The 17,911-nt window shown below is 38.1% G+C and overlaps 1 protein-coding gene across 1 annotated transcript in view; it reads left to right on the top strand.

Moving 5' to 3' along the window:
• Positions 1-17,911, top strand: part of F7 (coagulation factor VII) — a 123,935-nt gene that overhangs the window by 25,825 nt on the left and 80,199 nt on the right. The gene's annotated exons all lie outside the window — the stretch shown is intronic.

Genomic DNA, 17,911 nt, shown 5'->3' with positions numbered 1-17,911 from the left:
ATGGGTGCTATTTTGTCTTGGTTTAATTATGTGGTCTCCTATTTGCCTGGTAGTAAGAATGTTATGGCTGATGCCCTCTCTCAAAATTTTCACCTCTGTCCAAGGAGGAGTCTGTACCTACTCCTGTTATACCTCCTGACCATATTTTGGCTACCATACGTACTAATTTGACTTCTCCCTTGGGGGAGGAGATCATGGTTGCACAAACCAATGCACCTCCTGAGAAACCTAGTGGTAAGTGTTTTGTACCTGAGAATCTTCAAACTAAACTTTTGCACACTTACCACTATCCTAAAGCCGCAGGTCACCCAAGCAAGAACCAAATGATTTGGTCTGTCACTCGACAATTCTGGTGGCCAGGTCTTCGTTCTGATGTTGCTGCGTATGTTGCCTCCTGCTCAGTTTGTGCACAGAATAATACTCCTCGACGTTTCCTGTGGATCTTCTTCAACCTATTGCTAATGGTGAGTGTCCTTGGACACATCTTTCCATGGACTTCATTGTCGAGCTCCCTGTTTCCAATGGCAATACTGTTATTCTTATGGTGGTTGACTGTTTTTTCTAAAATGTCACATTGCATTCCCTTGATGAAGCTGCCTACCGCTCAGGAGCTTGCTTCAATTTTTGCCCGCGAGGTCTTCCATTTACATGGGTTACCCAAGGAGATAGTGTCGGACTGGGGTAGCCAGTTTGTCTCCAGATTTTGGCGTTCCTTTTGTGCTCAAATGGGGATCCAGCTTTCCTTCTCCTCGGCATATCACCCTCAATCCAATGGGGCTGCGGAACGGTCTAATCAAGCTCTCTAACAGTTCCTCCGTTACTATGTCTCAGATCACCACAATAATTGGTCTGAACTGTTACCTTGGGCAGAGTTTGCTCGTAATAGTGCTATTAATGCTTCCTCCAAGTTATCCCCGTTCATGGCGAATTATGAGTTTCAACCATCCTTGCTGCCCGATTCATTCATGTCTCAGGGTATTCCGGCTTTGAAGGAGCATCTCCGGCAACTCTGTTCCATGTGGGTGCAGATTCAGGATTGCCTTCATCGTTCTATGCAGCGCCAAAAGTTCCAGGCTGATCGTAGGCGTCTGCCCGCACCTTCATACCAGGTTGGTGAGAGAGTTTGGCTGTCCTCCCGCAACTTGAACCTTTGTGTGCCTTCCAATAAATTGGCTCCCCGTTATGTTGGTCCCTTTTGAATACTCCGACGGGTTAATCCTGTGGCCTACATTCTTGACCTTCCTCCTGCTATGCGCATCTCCAATGTTTTCATGTCTCCCTCTTGAAACCATTGGTTTGTAATCGGTTTACCACTGTGTTGCCTCGTCCCCGTCCTATCTTTGTTGACAACCATGAGGAGTATGAGACAAGAAAAAAGACGGATGCGCCACATGGCCCAATATTGTTTGTTCCAAAAGGTGTATATAGTAAAGATGTGCGAAATTACACTCACATGTATTAAAGCACTCCAATTAGTGCCGTGGGAGCAGTCTGGGATCTATAACAGTCACCCAGCAGACCAACCTCTTGGGAGAGAAGGATAATCTGTAGTGTGGAAATACAAGAAGACACAAGGTGCCTATATGGCCTAGTACAGTTTTGACCCAGGAGTATATGGTATGAGTAGTATGATATATACTCACATTTGGTGTAGCATCTCCAATGATGCTAGTCAGACAAGAAGGGATCAATACAGTCACCCAACAGACTTTAACAAGGCAATCAGCATTTGTCAGAGTTCCAAGATGTCCAATGGGTCAAATGAATATAGATCCAAAGAATACAGTGCAGCAAGTGTTTTTATATAAAAAGTAACAAACTTTACTTAAAATAATTAAAAACAAGCGACAGGTTTCTCAGCAACAAGCTGTTTCATCAGGCTTATAAAAAAATGACAAAAAACACTTGCTATATATACACCAAACAATTGTATCAACTTCATTAGCCACACTTGTCGGGGGGGGGGGTGGCTATAGACAACTCCCTCATGTGGGAGCCTATCAGCATTCAATTGAAATATGTAACAAACATTTCAAAACCTAATAACAAATTGATGCAAATTCATTAAGATACACATAATATCATTTCATAAGATCACATATAGTTATGGTCTATTTTCTGCAGTAAACATATAATGTAGCTACATGATAATATTTTTTCATTTGTTATTTTATAGGTGATTATATAGTTCAGATATAGCTGATATCATTTATATATATTCCCTTTTTGGAGATAAGTGTTTAACATAATGCCCAAAAAGACAAACATGCTCTCAAAAAGTTAGCACTCTTAAGACTTACTTGGTTTAATTCCTATAGTGTTTAGCATATTACTGTGGTTAATGGCATCCATTGAGTTATATTGGTGTTCCCTATTTCCTACTGCACATGCGTAGAACATGATCTGTCAATCAATAGCGCAACGTACTGTCATAGTTTTATGTGCCATACCGGTCAAACTACATAATCATTGTGGGTGTATACAAAAACTGAGTATGTTGCGTCCATAGCCTGTATGTTGAGCCGTTCGTAGGATGTCATCATTAGGGGTGTGTTCATACATTTAGGGTGTAGTGAGCAGGCCAATGATAACAGATGATGTCAACCTGTCATCACAGCTGTCGTCACTGGAGGTGTATCGATGTACTAAAGCCGTAATGAGTGTGTGAGAGCTGTCAAATATATAGCTGTCACCACGATCGTGTTTGTAATTCCAAAACTCAATACTTTGTGTTAAGTACCTCCAGTGGTTAAATGCTAAATAGTAATCAGAATATTATAAACGGGTAAAGAATGTTTGCCAATAATGTTGTTATTATGACAATAATAAACTTCATTTCTAATTGATAGACACATATGAAATATAGACATCTAAAAATAGTATGTGAATATGTGACTAGCAGTAGCGCCAGTAATCATTAACTTTGGACATTTCATTTGGGCATTAATACCAAATGTTGAATATCATAATAGAATAAATGATGTTTTATCTAACACTTTGTTGTTGTGGCAACCATAAACTTAGGTTCTAATTAATAATAGTATAAAATATAGTTTGTCTGGAAGATAAGTGAATATGTAGTGAACATTTGCACAATTGGTTTTTAGCATATAACTAACAACCAACTGAAAGACTACATGATTTGATGTAGTGGATCACAAATAGTGCTACTCTGCCTATACGAATTAAGAAATAAGTTTGTAATAAGAGAATTATTTCATACGAGAAGAATTAGTTGTCCCTCTTAATATTCAGTGAAGAGTGATGAATATGTCTTAATAATGATATAAGTATTGTGTGACTAATAGATTAAAGTATGATTAAAAAAAAAAAAAGGAAACTCCCCAATATATATGTGTTGATACATCTAATCCATATAGGGTATCGATTGTCTAAGAGTGATAGATTCAGAGATAAACCATTCACAATGTGAAAAATTAAGCAATGCTATTAAGTCCTACTGACAGTGTATACGCAGTCACAAGATATACATCATAACAACCGTTGGCAGCAATTGTGACTGCATTATTAGTTCTCTATAAATTACTAACTTACGGCTAGATTTAGAGTTCTGCGGCCAAAGGGGTGCATTAGCTACGCATGCTTTTTTCCCCCCGCACCTTTTAAATACCGCTGGTATTTAGAGTTCACAGAAGGGCTGCGTTAGGCTCCAAAAAGGGAGCGTAGAGCATATTTACCGCCACTGCAACTCTAAATACCAGCGTTGCTTACGGACGCGGCCAGCTTCAAAAACGTGCTCGTGCACGATTCCCCCATAGAAAACAATGGGGCAGTTTGAGCTGAAAAAAAAGCAGCGTTCAGCTCCTAACGCAGCCCCATTGTTTACTATGGGGAAACACTTCCTATGTCTGCACCTAACACCCTAACATGTACCCCGAGTCTAAACACCCCTAACCTTACACTTATTAACCCCTAATCTGCCGCCCCCGCTATCGCTGACCCCTGCATATTATTATTAACCCCTAATCTGCTGCTCCGTACACCGCCGCAACCTACATTATACCTATGTACCCCTAATCTGCTGCCCCTAACACCGCCGACCCCTATATTATATTTATTAACCCCTAATCTGCCGCCCCCAACGTTGCCTCCACCTACCTACAATAATTAACCCCTAATCTGCTGACCGGATCTCACCGCTACTATAATAAATGTATTAACCCCTAAAGCTAAGTCTAACCCTAACACTAACACCCCCCTAAGTTAAATATAATTTAAATCTAACGAAATAAATTAACTCTTATTAAATAAATTAATCCTATTTAAAGCTAAATACTTACCTGTAAAATAAACCCTAATATAGCTACAATATAAATTATAATTATATTGTAGCTATTTTAGGATTAATATTTATTTTACAGGTAACTTTGTAATTATTTTAACCAGGTACAATAGCTATTAAATAGTTAATAACTATTTCATAGTTACCTAGTTAAAATAATTACAAAATTACCTGTAAAATAAATCCTAACCTAAGTTACAATTAAACCTAACACTACACTATCAATAAATTAATTAAATAAAATACCTACAATTATCTACAATTAAACCTAACACTACACTATCAATAAATTAATTAAATAAAATACCTACAATTAAATACAATTAAATAAACTAACTAAAGTACAAAAAATAAAAAAGAACTAAGTTACAAAAAATAAAAAAATATTTATAAACATTAGAAAAATATTACAACAATTTTAAACTAATTACACCTACTCTAAGCCCCCTAATAAAATAACAAAGACCCCCAAAATAAAAAAATGCCCTACCCTATTCTAAAATTAAAATAGAAAAGCTCTTTTACCTTACCAGCCCTTAAAAGGGCCCTTTGCGGGGCATGCCCCAAAGAATTCAGCTCTTTTGCCTGTAAAAAAAACATACAATTCCCCCCCCCAACATTACAACCCACCACCCACATACCTCTAATCTAACCCAAACCCCCCTTAAATAAACCTAACACTAAGCCCCTGAAGATCTCCCTACCTTGTCTTCACCTCGCCAGGTTCACTGATCCGTCCACCGAAGTCTTGATCCAAGCCTTCGAAGTCTTGATCCAAGCCCAAGCGGGGGCTGAAGAGTAACGTCCATCCTCCGGCTGAAGTCTTGATCCAAGCGGGCAGAAGAGGACATCCGGACCGGCAAACATCTTCTTCCAAGCCGCATCTTCTATGTTCTTCAATCCGATGACGACCGGCTGATCTTCAAGACCTCCAGCGCGGATCCATCCATCTTCACCGACGACTTCCCGACGAATGACGGTTCCTTATAGGGACGTCATCCAAGATGGCGTCCCTCGAATTCCGATTGGCTGATAGGATTCTATCAGCCAATCGGAATTAAGGTAGGAAAATTCAGATTCAAGTTCAATCCGATTGGCTGATCCAATCAGCCAATCAGATTGAGATCGCATTCTATTGGCTGTTCCGATCAGCTGTAGCTATATTAGGGTTTATTTTACAGGTAAGTATTTAGCTTTAAATAGGATTAATTTATTTAATAAGAGCTAATTTATTTTGTTAGATTTAAATTATATTGAACTTAGGGGGGTGTTAGTGTTAGGGTTAGACTTAGCTTTAGGGGTTAATACATTTATTATAGTAGCGGTGAGATCCGGTCGGCAGATTAGGGGTTAATTATTGTAGGTAGGTGGAGGCGACGTTGGGGGCGGAAGATTAGGGGTTAATAAATATAATATAGGGGTCGGCGGTGTTAGGGGCAGCAGATTAGGGGTACATAGGGATAACGTAGGTTGCGGCGGTGTACAGAGCGGCCGATTATGGGTTAATAATAATATGCAGGTGTCAGCGATAGCGGGGGCAGCAGATTAGGGGTTAATAAATATAATATAGGGGTTGTCGGTGTTAGAGGCAGCAGATTAGGGGTACATAGGTATAATGTAGGTTCGCAGCGGTGTACGGAGCGGCAGATTAAGGGTTAAAATTTTTTAATAGAGTGGCGGCGATGTGGGGGGGCCTCAGTTTAGGGGTTCATAGGTAGTTTATGGGTGTTAGTGTACTTTAGAGCACAGTAGCTAAGAGCTTTATAAACTGGCGTTAGCCCAGAAAGCTCTTAACTACTGACTTTTTTCTGCGGCTGGAGTTTTGTCGTTAGATTTCTAACGCTCACTTCAGCCACGACTCTAAATACCGGCGTTAGAAAGATCCCATTGAAAAGATAGGATACTCAAATGGCGTAGGGGATCTGCGGTATGGAAAAGTCGCGGCTCCAAAGTGAGCGTTAGACCCTTTCCTGACTGACTCCAAATACCAGCGGGCGGTAAAAACCAGCGTTAGGAGCCTCTAACGCTGGTTTTGACGGCTACCGCCAAACTCTAAATCTAGGCCTTAGTGAAATCTAACTAAATACGATCTCTATATCTAATGACCTGTGGTGATAGTCTAGTGATAAATAAAGTGTGATCATCCATCGCAGAATTATGTGCAGATTAATCTATCCAATTGTGATGCCTTAGGGAGGGTATTGACTCATCATGGTCGAATTATTAATAAATAGTATGTCTGACATTAAATCATGGTAATTCATTATAATATTAATAACAACAAGCCATATGAAAATTAGTGTACAATTAACCTTTCTAAAACCATAAGTTCAAGGATGTCAACAATAGCTTCAATAGAAAGATATTAGACCAAAATAAAAAACACAACCAAATATAAGTTTACTAAAATAAAACAAATGTACCATACACTGATATATGGCTACATAAGGTGCCAGACCAGCCAATTCAATCTATCATACGTCGAAGGCTGCTAGGTCCACACATTTGTTGAGACCATCCGGAGCTAGAGTGTGTAATTTATGTATCCAGTAGGTCTCTCTGCGGTGCAACCTAAGCATAGAAGTATGACTATTACGAGAAATCTGTTCAATAGGTAATATAGATGTCGTTTTTAAACTTCCTTTATGTGCATAAGCACAGTGTCTCGAAAAACTATGTTTCAGAAATTTCCTCTTAATGTTGTGTGTTCACTCCGTTTCTTGATGGTACGACTAGTACACCCTACATACTGAGCCCCACAGGAGCAGTTCACTAAGTATATTACATAAGTAGATTCACAAGATAGCCTCTTGGTGATCTTATATTGTTCTCCTGTCTGATTAGATAGAAATGTGTTAGTTCCATTTCTGATGACTCTACACATATTACATTTCCGCTTCATACATTTGAAGACCCCACTCTGAGGGGTAAAATTCCCCAAAAAGGTTCTATTTAAGCCTAGCCGATGGTTGGAACAGATCACCTTGTGTCTCACTATCTTGCTGGGGGCCAGTTTATTTTTAAGAGTAGGCGCCCTTCTATATACAATTCTTGGTTTGGAAGGGATGTACTTTTTAAGATGATAGGTCAATGTCTTAATATAATTTGATTGATTTCACGATGGTGACTATTATAACCGGTAACAAATACCGGTGTCTTAATATAATCATCCAATGATTGTTCTTTGGCTTTCTTTTTTTCTTATCTTGTGTTAGATAAGTGTTCCTGTCATCCTGTAATGCTCTAAGATATCCTTTTTGGATCAAATCTAAAGGATAACCTTTTTCTAGGAATCTATCTTTCTAGATCAAAGACTGTTTTTTATAACTGTTGATTGTACTACAATTGCGTCTTATTCGTCTAAACTGTCCATATGGCACATTTTTCTTCCAGCTAGTATAGTGGTTGCTGTTAAAGTTTAAAAAGCTATTACAGTCCACCTTTTTGAAGAAAGTCTCTGACATAATTGTGCCAGTGGCAGAAAAATACAATAATAGGTCCAGAAATTCAATCATATTAGGTTGAATGCTGGAAGTAAATTCTAAGTCAAATTCATTCACATTAAGAGAGGTAGTGAACATATTAGCCTCCTCATAAGTACCCTTAAATAGGATAAGAAGATTATCTATGTAGCAGCCATAGAACACCAGACTCGCACCCATAGGAGACCCATAAACGTGGGTCTCCTCAAATTTGCCCATATACAAATTGGCAAAACGGGGTGCGAATCTGGTTCCCATGGCCGTACCTTTAACTTGAAGATAGTGCTGACCCTGATACAAAAAATAATTGTGATGTAATATAAAATAAATTATTTCACTAATAAATTGTTGTTGTCTCATCGGCATATAGATATCAGTAGCAAGATATGATTGAATAGCTACTAATCTTTTGTCATATGGGATGTTGGAATAAAGTGAACTCACATCACTTGTGATCCACCACAAATTGTTGTCGGTCTTTGTAATACCCAAATTATTCAGTTTGTTCAATAGATCTGTAGAGTCTCCAATGAATGAGGGCAAATTGATAACATGCTTCAGTAAGAAAGAGTCTACTTATGCAGAGAGATGATCAGTCAAGCTATCAATGCCCGCCACTATCGGGCGTCAAGGGGGGTGGGATGTATTTTTATGTATCTTGGGCAGATGATAATAGAACGCTACACTAGGATTTTTAGGAAAAAGGTAATCCTTCTCCTTTTTAGACACAATGCCTTCATCAAACCCTTCCATTAGGAGAGAATGAAGTTGTTTTTGATACACCGATGTGGGATTATTTGCTAGTAACTTGTAATAGCTATCATCTTTTAGAATTCTATCAACCTCAAGAATATAATCAGTCTTGTTCTGAAGCACAATGCCCCCACCTTTGTCCGCCTGGCGTATTATGATGTTTTTATTCATAGTCAGAGATCTAAGGGCTTGACGTTCTCCAGGACTCAAGTTATGTTTATATTTGGTTTTTTTTGGATAATCTTTCAAGATCTTTGAGCACCATCGATTGGAAAATGCTAATATGAGAATTCCTCATACGAGGGGGATTGAAATTGGATTTGGGCCTAAAGTCTGTTTGTATATAGTTTTCATTGAGTTGTTCGAATAGGGTGTCAGATTCATATTTGATTACACCATCTCTCAAATGTTTGTCCATAGAGTTCAAAATAATAGGTCTACTATCTGTATTTTTCAAACGTTTTTCAGCAAAGTATTTTTGAAGAGATAACTTTCTCGTAAAACTATTAATGTCCACAAAAGGTTGGAACATGTTGGGACTGTTAGAGGGGCTAAATGATAACCCTTTTCCCAGTACTCTGATCTCATCGTTAGATAATTTGTGATCTGACAGATTAAATATTCCCTTTTTGTATTTTAATAATTTTTCCTTTTTAATGGTTGAGGATTTTCCTCTACTTCCTCGTTTGTGTGTGTTCTTTTTTGTAGTGGTGGTCGGGGGGACATAGACCAATGTTCCACCCGATGATCTGGACCCATCCCTAAAAAAGGGGTAGTACTATGTTCTTCATTGAAAGAAGTGGAGGGATTGTTATGAGAATGATGATTCTCAAAGGTCAATGGTTGGAATCTATTTGCTGATTCAAAAGATCTATTAGTAGTTCTAGACTGATGTGATAGGTCAGGGACCCTTGATTCATTATGTGTGGTTCTTTCTTTCATAGAAAATCTATCTTTATGTGTATCCATAGTGGTATTAAATGGTCTATCAGTGTTATTTTGATTTGTCAATCTTTGGGAGGGATTCCCCATATTATCAGAAGATTTATGGTGTATACTGTCCTCATTTTGTTTATACATAATTTTTTGTTCATTTGGTCTGCTCCAAGAGTTGTGTAGATTAGGATTGTTATATTGATGATTTTGATGTCTATCATAATTGGAATAAGTGTTGCCAAAAGATTGGTGATGTCTAGAATAACCACCTTTATACGGTTGTTCATGATAGCTATACTCATTATCAGAATGATGTTGTTTATTATTTCTGACTGTATTATGGTCTGAATGTGAGGGTCTTTGTTGTCTATTCATGTGCGGCTCTGTATGTCTATACTCAGAAATGTCAGTGTTTTTCCTGTTAATCCGATTGAAGGTATATATCTCACCCTTGGCATAGTCCCCCTCATCTCTCACAAGTTTTTTGTTTTTCCTTTTAATAATTTCACTTTGATATTCCTCTGCTCGATCATAAGCAGATTTTCTTTGGCCCTCAAATTCTGTTTGATTAGTGAACCTTTCTAGATCTTGTTGTGTTTTATCTATTTCAATACCTACTTCATTATATAGATTTTTTCTATGTTTTATCAGAATATCCATGAAGGTGTTGGCACAGACATTGAGGGCATCCTCCCATTCTTTGAGAATATCGCTATTGTCTTTAAATGAGTAGTTTTTAAAAACCCTCAAACCTCTGGGTATCTGTTTTTTGGTTTTATATTTTTGTAATGTTTCAAAATCCCACCAATGTCTGTGCTCAACCTTCAATAGATTCTCTAATTTATTAAACAATGATTGCATCGAGGGATCAGAATCATTCTCATTTTGATATTCAGTTGTAACCAAATTACTGTTATTTTTTCTCTTATTAGATTGTCATGAACCAAGCCTCCAGATTAAAAAGAAAAAGAAAAGGTCTGGGAGGCATTCTGCTAAGAAGGGCTGTGTGGGGATTTGAACCTGTGGCTCTCTGATTGCTGTTCCTGTTTGCTTGCAAGTTGGTTTGCTTGTGTGTTGAGCCCCAACCAGTTCTAGTAATAGCAAGGAACTTAAAAGATCTGATAAATAACTATTTGCCTTATTTGTTATTACACCTGTGCAACACACAGGTGTTCTCAATTCTGGAATTAATCAGAACCAACCCTGTGCAAAACCTCCCTATTTAAGGATGGCTTTTAGTCTGCATTAGTGTCTTCACATTGGATCTGTTTTGTCAAGTCAGAACCTGTTTCCTGTACTTCTTTGTAGAAAGATTTCACCTTTGCACCTGTTTACAAGGTATTACCAGGAGAAAGCCTTTACCTTTAAACCTGTTACCAATCTACAAGTTTGTTTCCTGCTTTATGCAATTCCTGCACTCAGGCATTGCCAGGAAAAAGACTTCACCATTGCACCTGTTTACAAGGTATTACCAGGAGAAAGCCTTTACCTTTAAACCTGTTACCAGTTCACAAGTTTGTATCCTGCCTTGTGCAATTCCTGCACTCAGCTATAACCAGGAGAAAGACTTTACCTTTAAACCTGTTACCAGTTCACAAGTTTGTTTCCTGCCTTATGCAACTCCTGCACTCAGCTATAACCAGGAGAAAGACTTTACCTTTAAACCTGTTACCAGTTCACAAGTTTGTTTCCTGCTTTGTGCAATTCCTGCACTCAGCTATAACCAGGAGAAAGACTTTACCTTTACACCTGTTACCAGTTCACAAGTCTGTTTCCTGCCTTGTGCAATTCCTGCACTCAGCAATTACCAGGAGAAAGACTTTACCTTTAAACCTGTTACCAGTTCACAAGTTTGTTTCCTGCCTTGTGCAATTCCTGAACTCAGCTATAACCAGGAGAAAGACTTTACCTTTACACCTGTTACCAGTTTACAAGTTGTTTTCTGCCTTGTGCAAATCTTACATTTCAGTTATTACCAGGAGAAAGACTTTCCTTTTTGAATCTGCATCTCTGCTTACTTTGTTTGTTTATTTTCACTCCTGCCGTATGTGGTCTTAACATACCTGAGTAGCATATTTAAAGATTCTGCAAGTATTTTCTTAATCAAAGTATTTTGTTGTTTAAATAAATTTGTTATCATTTTCAATCAGTATGGCTTCTACTAATCTTCCTTTAAAGCAACTGTTCCAGACAATGAGGCTCTCACATGATATCCTGAGACAGAACATGACATAGATATTTCAAGAGCAGATAGCATATTTGTATAGGTCGACTACCCCTAGATGGCCAAAAAAGAAACACACCAAGGTGTGTTTACAATGAGTATTCTACTAGATAGGGGACGCCCTTATATGGATATATAATACAAGTGGACAATTAATTAGAACAATCACTAAGATTAATGAGAATTGATACTTATATAATAACAGGCATATATGAAAACCAAATCTACAATGAAATTGTGTATATGAGAAACAATTATGTTAACAATAATCTAGTACGAGTATGTTATAATAAGATACAATATTGATCCAATAAACAATTGATTTCACACTATTATAAAGATAAATGAAAGTCTCTTATTGTGAGGTAGATAAAAGATGTAGGCAGCACTCTGTGGAGGACCTGGCCTGGATCCCAGGATGGCAATCTAAAGACAAGAAAAAAGACAAATGCGCCACATGGCCCAATATTGTTTGTTCCAAAAGGTGTATATAGTAAAGATGTGCAAAATTACACTCACATGTATTAAAGCACTCCAATTAGTGCCGTGGGAGCAGTCTGGGATCTATACCAGTCACCCAGCAGACCAACCTCTTGGGAGAGAAGGATTATCTGTAGTGTGGAAATACAAGAAGACACAAAGGTGCCTATATGGCCTAGTACAGTTTTGACCCAGGAATATATGGTATGAGTGGTATGATATATACTCACATTTGGTGTAGCATCTCCAATGATGCTAGTCAGACAAGAAGGGATCAATACAGTCACCCAACAGACTTTAACAAGGCAATCAGCATTTGTCAGAGTTCCAAGATGTCCAATGGGTCAAATGAATATAGATCCAAAGAATACAGTGCAGCAAGTGTTTTTATATAAAAAGTAACAAACTTTACTTAAAATAAATAAAAACAAGCGACGCGTTTCTCAGCAACAAGCTGTTTCATCAGGCTTATAAAAAAATGACAAAAAACACTTGCTATATATACACCAAACAATTGTATCAACTTCATTAGCCACACTTGTCAGGGGGGGGGGTGGCTATAGACAACTCCCTCATGTGGGAGCCTATCAGCATTCAAATGAAATATGTAACAAACATTTCAAAACCTAATAGCAAATTGATGCAAATTCATTAAGATACACATAATATCATTTCATAAGATCACATATAGTTATGGTCTATTTTCTGTAGTAAACATATAATGTAGCTACATGTTTTTAATTATTTTAAGTAAAGTTTGTTACTTTTTATATAAAAACACTTGCTGCACTGTATTCTTTGGATCTATATTCATTTGACCCATTGGACATCTTGGAACTCTGACAAATGCTGATTGCGTTGTTAAAGTCTATTGGGTGACTGTATTGATCCCTTCTTGTCTGACTAGCATCATTGGAGATGCTACACCAAATGTGAGTATATATCATACCACTCATACCATATACTCCTGGGTCAAAACTGTACTAGGCACCTTTGTGTCTTCTTGTATTTCCACACTACAGATTATCCTTCTCTCCCAAGAGGTTGGTCTGCTGGGTGACTGTTATAGATCCCAGACTACTCCCACGGCACTAATTGGAGTGCTTTAATACATGTGAGTGTAATTTTGCACATCTTTACTATATACACCTTTTGGAACAAACAATATTGGGCCATGTGGCGCATCTGTCTTTTTTTCTTGTCTTTAGATTGCCATCCTGGGATCCAGGCCGGGTCCTCCACAGAGTGCTGCCTACATCTTTTATCTACCTCACAATAAGAGACTTTCATCTATCTTTATAATAGTGTGAAATCAATTGTTTATTGGATCAATATTGTATCTTATTATAACATACTCGTACTAGATTATTGTTAACATAATTGTTTCTCATATACACCATTTCATTGTAGATTTGGTTTTCATATATGCCTGTTATTATATAAGTATCAATTCTCATTAATCTTAGTGATTGTTCTAATTAATTGTCCACTTGTATTATATATCCATATAAGGGCGCCCCCTATCTAGTAGAATGAGGAGTATGAGGTCAGCAGCATTATGGACTCTCGTATGTCCAGGGGCCGTGTACAGTATTTGGTTCACTGGAGGGGCTACGGTCAGGAGGAGCATTCTTGGGTTCCCTCCTCTGATGTTCATGCTCCCGCCCTCCTCCGTGCCTTCCATGCCCATTTCCCCAATAAGTCTTTTGTCCTCCCGCGGGGGAGGGATCGTTGAGGGGAGGGTACTGTCAGGGTTTTCTCCCTGTTGTGTTTGCCATGTGCTGATGGCAGCCATTTTACTCACCTCTCTTCCTGACTTTGGTGCATTGTGGGGGATGCTGCTCATTTCCTGCACTTCCTTTTATGGCCAGACTGGTGTGCATCATCCATGTGAAACAGGATGCAGTCTCAGAATTGTGATGTCATCACTTATTATTTAAAGGGCCTCTGTTCAGTATGCTTTGCCTTTGTGTTATCGCAGACCTGTTTGTGAGAGTTCCTGTGTATTACCTGGCTGCCTAATGTCCTTCCTGGTTCCTGATCCCTGGCTTGTTCCTGACTCTGCTGTTTTCCTTGTTCCTGATTCTGGCTCGTCTGACTATTTGCTTTGGCTCCTGAGTTGGCTCGTCTGACTACTAATTCTGGTTTTGACTCCTGGCTTGTTATTTGACTTGTGGACTTTTTATTAATTTTTGCTATTAATAAAGGTGTGATTATTTTTGCACTTCTCATCTCAGTCTGATTCCTGGCACCCTGACAGCCATTGGTTTTTGGTTAAAAGTAGAGGTTACCAAAGCGCCAAATAAAAGGCTGGGTCTGAGCCAATATTAGTTAAAATCACAATTAGCATAAAAAGTGCATTTATTCATACAGATTCATAAATAAAAACAAGTAAAAACAAGTAACAAACAATTAAAATTAAAATTATGTAAAACTGCGCAAAAGAGACCGATTCGAAATGCTAGCCTTGATCAGTGGCTAGTAAAAACACTAGAAAAGCCTGGTTTCCCAATACACAATATTTCAAATAATATCTGGATACCATATAACCACTTAGAGAGTGGACTAATAAAGGTGGGACATGTTTAGTGTCCTAAGATACGTCTATGGGGTGTAGCAGGATATTGCTTACAAAATTAAGTAAGATCAGATTTATCTTGCTAATTAACGTGGCGTGTGTGACATACAATAAATGTCATTTAAGGTGGTAACCTGTGTGAGCAAAGCTTGAGGTTTGGACAGTCTATCTGTATAAATCCTAAAAAGGTAATCTAGGTGTAAGTAGATTGATTCTGCTAGTTACAGCAGCGTATAAGATGTGTATTGTGTGAGATATATCCTCACGGTTTATCTGACTTTTTAAAATTCAGAATGTGGGTAAATGTTGTCCAAGAGAGTGATGATGAAAGATATTCGTGAGTGTTACAACTTTGTGCGTGATGGATACAAACTATAAATACAAATAATAATAACACACTGGATTATTAAAAATAGCGTGAAACATCAAAGCAAATTCGGCGTGAAACAACAAAACAAAATCACAATTTTCTAGTGATTAATGTGAGCAACATTTTTTTTTTGAATTGTTTTTTTTTTAATTGCTTTTTTTTTTTAATTGCTTTTTTTTTAATTGTTTTTTTGAATTGCTTTTTTTTTAATTGCTTTTTTTCATTTTGAACACTATCAAGGTGTTTCACAGTGCTCACAGTGTTTATTTGTTTTCTGTCGTTTTACGTTAATATTATCACGCCACTCGTTAAAGTTTAACGTTGCTCACATTAATCACTAGAAAATTGTGATTTTGTTTTGTTGTTTCACGCCGAATTTGCTTTGATGTTTCACGCTATTTTTAATAATCCAGTGTGTTATTATTATTTGTATTTATAGTTTGTATCCATCACGCACAAAGTTGTAACACTCACGAATATCTTTCATCATCACTCTCTTGGACAACATTTACCCACATTCTGAATTTTAAAAAGTCAGATAAACCGTGAGGATATATCTCACACAATACACATCTTATACGCTGCTGTAACTAGCAGAATCAATCTACTTACACCTAGATTACCTTTTTAGGATTTATACAGATAGACTGTCCAAACCTCAAGCTTTGCTCACACAGGTTACCACCTTAAATGACATTTATTGTATGTCACACACGCCACGTTAATTAGCAAGATAAATCTGATCTTACTTAATTTTGTAAGCAATATCCTGCTACACCCCATAGACGTATCTTAGGACACTAAACATGTCCCACCTTTATTAGTCCACTCTCTAAGTGGTTATATGGTATCCAGATATTATTTGAAATATTGTGTATTGGGAAACCAGGCTTTTCTAGTGTTTTTACTAGCCACTGATCAAGGCTAGCATTTCGAATCGGTCTCTTTTGCGCAGTTTTACATAATTTTAATTTTAATTGTTTGTTACTTGTTTTTACTTGTTTTTATTTATGAATCTGTATGAATAAATGCACTTTTTATGCTAATTGTGATTTTAACTAATATTGGCTCAGACCCAGCCTTTTATTTGGCGCTTTGGTAACCTCTACTTTTATCTAAATTGTTATTGACTACTAGGAGTCAAATTTCCAAAGCCAAGGTCTTATTTAGGTAGGCGCTCAGTGTACCCCATTGCATACAGCCATTGGTTTTTGGTAATTAGAAGGACGCTACCTGCAGCTGCGCACCACACTTCTAATATTCCCGGCAACAAAAGCGTTAATCAGGTAGCTTGTAAGGTTAATTTTTGCTTTATTGACACATCCCACCCCCTGATCCGTCCAAAACAGTTCTCTTCCCTCCTTCACTGCCCCCCACCCCACTGGTCACCACCATCTTAGGTACTGGCAATATGAAGATTTGAGGCATTTTTTAAAATTATTTTTTTCTGTTTTATGCAGTTTGGGATCCCCCCCCCTTCCCTTCAAACCTCCCTGATCCCTCCCAAACAGCTATCTAACCCTCCCCCTGTCCGCCTTCTTAGGTGCCTATAAAACACTTATATATACAGTGTATATATATTAAAGGTGACATCATTTGAAAGTCTTCTGGAGTGCTTCTTGTTTTTTGAGAGATATATATATATATATATATATATATATATATATATAAAAACACGGAAGGGGACTGCACTCTCAGACTGGACTGGGTACCCTGCAACATGCACAGCCCTGGGTGCTCAATAGCACTTTCAGGAAGCTGCACTGTCCCCAGAGTCCCAGGCAATTAACCCCAAACAGGTCTGGGTGCAAGGCCCATAAGGTAAATTGCAAAACAAATTAATACAGCACACAGAGGAAGTCCAGCACTAACTTACAAGCATTCAGCTAAGATTAAAAGCAAAAATTGTAGAGTTAGTTACCGCATCTGGCCAAATGGGACAAGCCCAGGTACCACGTCAAGGTCTCTCCCAAAAAATGGGTCCCTAAATAGCCACACAATGCAAGCTCTCAGTCAAACAAACTGGGAACAAGTGAAGGGTGCACAGGCTTATGTAATCACCCTAGACATATACACAACACGGAAGGGGCCTGCACTCTCAGACTGGACTGGGTACATATCCCATGATCCTGCAACATGCACAGCCCTGGGTGCTAAATAGTACACTCAGGAAGCTGCACTGTCCCCAGAGTCTCAGGTGCTGTTTAGTGAACCAGGTTTTGGGAGAGACCTTAACGTGGTACCTGGGCTTGTCCCATTTAGCCAGATGCCGTAACTAAGTCTTCTATTTTTGCTTTTAATCTTATCTGAGTGCTTGTAAGTGAGTGCTGGACTTCCTATGTGTGCTGTGATAATTTGTTTTGTTATTTTCTCTATGGACCTTGCACTCAGACCTGTCTGGGGTTAACTGCCTGATACTCTGAGGACAGTTTAAGTGGTAATCTATGACAATCTGCCCATATTACAAAATTCAGCTTCAAAATTTGAATGGGTTTAAATTGAGGTTTTGCCAAACACAGGGGGCTATATTAAAAGGGGGTCACAATTTATAGTGCAGGGTGCGTTAGCTTTTGGGCGACCTCGTGTAAAGGCTAACATTCAATATGGTATTATAAGTAAATGGTTAAATAACTTAAACAAAGCATCTAAACATGGCTGAAAGTTTTTTATTGGATTTAATTTGGGTTTATGAGCTCAAAAATAGAAGCGCTAATAATTGTGCTTGAATGATGTTAACACACAATAGCGCTAATAAGGTCACATTTGCATTGCGCCTAACTTGTAA

This window comes from Bombina bombina, chromosome 3 (assembly GCF_027579735.1).
Source record: "Bombina bombina isolate aBomBom1 chromosome 3, aBomBom1.pri, whole genome shotgun sequence".
Classification (NCBI taxonomy): domain Eukaryota; kingdom Metazoa; phylum Chordata; class Amphibia; order Anura; family Bombinatoridae; genus Bombina; species Bombina bombina.
Note: the sequence above shows the minus strand (reverse complement) of the source record. Positions and strands in the feature narration are given on the sequence as shown.